A 2,115-nucleotide genomic window follows, 5' to 3' on the forward strand; every position below is an offset into this window, starting at 1 on the left:
ATTATTATATTGTATTAATTGTCCTGGTATAAAAATTAATGTTTCGAAAGAAAATATAATATATTATGTTAAAGATATTGTATTTGATACATTAAATCCAATAGTTCAACAATTGATTATTTTCTGTAAGTACACAGTATCATTTACAATATAGGATAGATGATATTCTATTATGCCATTGTTATTTAAAAGATATATAAAAGTATATATCTAAGGAAATTGGTTCGGTTGGATTGGGTTTGAAAACAATTATAAATATGAAATTAGAGTAAATAAAATTTTAAAAAAGGACTAATAAAAAGTTAATAAAATTGAACATAATTTTATAAATTAACATAAATTCAACTGAAAAATCGAAAAAGAATTGATAATTTTTAAAGGGAAGATATCCTCTTATTACTCTTCCAATGAGCACCCAATTACGCCTCCTTGTATGCTCCTGGATCTTATTTTTCGCAAAACATAGTATTTTATTGTCTTGAACATTTATCTCTATAAATATTGCAAATAANGTCTTGAACATTTATCTCTATAAATATTGCAAATACAATAATATTGCACCAAAGAAAATATTTTTAAAATCTTATGCATAAAAGTTAATTACGTAAATTTTTGTAGTACTACAATTTCAGTGTAAAAATTGAAAATAATTTATATATTTCAATGTATTTTGTTAAAAACTTTTATCATCCTAATTGAATCAAGAAATCTTATTTAACTACAAGACAATTGGCTAACTTTGCCTCACGTAATATCTTTAAAGATACAAGTGTTAAAAACAATTTTTTTTTTTTATCTTTATGGGATCTTTGATGAGCCGTTTCACAAGAAAAATTAAATTTCTATCACCACATCCCTTATACTTAGAACTTGTATTAACTTCAAATTATCAAATGACAACCCCGTATATTTTTTATATATTTTCGTTCGTTATAAAAAAAAAGTGCTTAGCAAAAAAAATTAAAAATTATGAATTTTAAACAAGGCTACTTTAAAATATACGATATTTGAAGAAAAAATGCAATAGTTTTTCTAAACGGTATATTATTTTATGTAGTGATATCAATTACCGATTTACTTTGACAAAGCAGGTAGTCTATTACTTAGNTTACTTTGACAAAGCAGGTAGTCTATAACTTAAAACTGGTAGCGCTTATCGATTTACGACCTATAACGTTAAAGTCTGTTATGATTTTTACTTAATAAACTCCTAACTTTAGAGTCGTGGAGCGCTTAATATTAAATAAAATAAAATATATTTTATTTATTACACTAAATCTAATGGTGCAATAAAAATAGGGTTGCCATTTAAAATATGAAGTTGATACAAGTTTTTAGCACAAGGAATGATGATAGAAACTTACATTTTCTTGTGATACATCTCATCAAAGATCCATAATGATTAAAAAAAAAAACATTGTTTATATATAGGCCAATCACCCTATATATCTGTTTTGCTGATGGAGGAATTTAATACAAAATTTACTAAAAATGAAAATCAAAAACACTCAATTATTTAGNTAAAAATTAAAATCAAAAACACTTAATTATTTATAATTTAATTATTATTATACTCTCAAATATTGTTCATAAATTAACAATGTATTTATTGTAAAGGTCGTTCGAGAGTACAGAAATAATTATCATATTTTACCGCAATAAATTTAAGTTTTAACATCAGATTTTAACAAAATGCATTAAAATATACATANTATTTTACCGCAATCAATTTAAGTTTTAACATCAGATTTTAACAAAATACATCATATTTTTACAATTTTTACAATGAAAGTGTAGTACTACAAAAATTTACGTAATTAACTTTTTTTTTATACATAAACATTATTGTTTAATAAAATCAATACTTCAGAACTCAATTTTTTTTTCTTTTATATTTTTATATTTAAACTAATAAAAATAATAAGAGGATCATATGAAATGAAAAGGATATGTATGAAGTCTGTGTTGGTATCTTATCTCAAAGTTTTACGGGTATTGTAGCGTCTAAATGTGATATCTATATTTCACACTTCATCAAATAAACTACCAATTGGAAAATGAGCAAGTTCAACTTTTTAACTATCCTATGGAAACTTGGAAGACATAGTATCCGTG

The sequence above is a fragment of the Daktulosphaira vitifoliae genome, unplaced genomic scaffold (genome assembly GCF_025091365.1).
Source record: "Daktulosphaira vitifoliae isolate Bord-2020 unplaced genomic scaffold, ASM2509136v1 Scaffold_2, whole genome shotgun sequence".
In the NCBI taxonomy this organism is placed as follows: Eukaryota; Metazoa; Arthropoda; class Insecta; order Hemiptera; family Phylloxeridae; genus Daktulosphaira; species Daktulosphaira vitifoliae.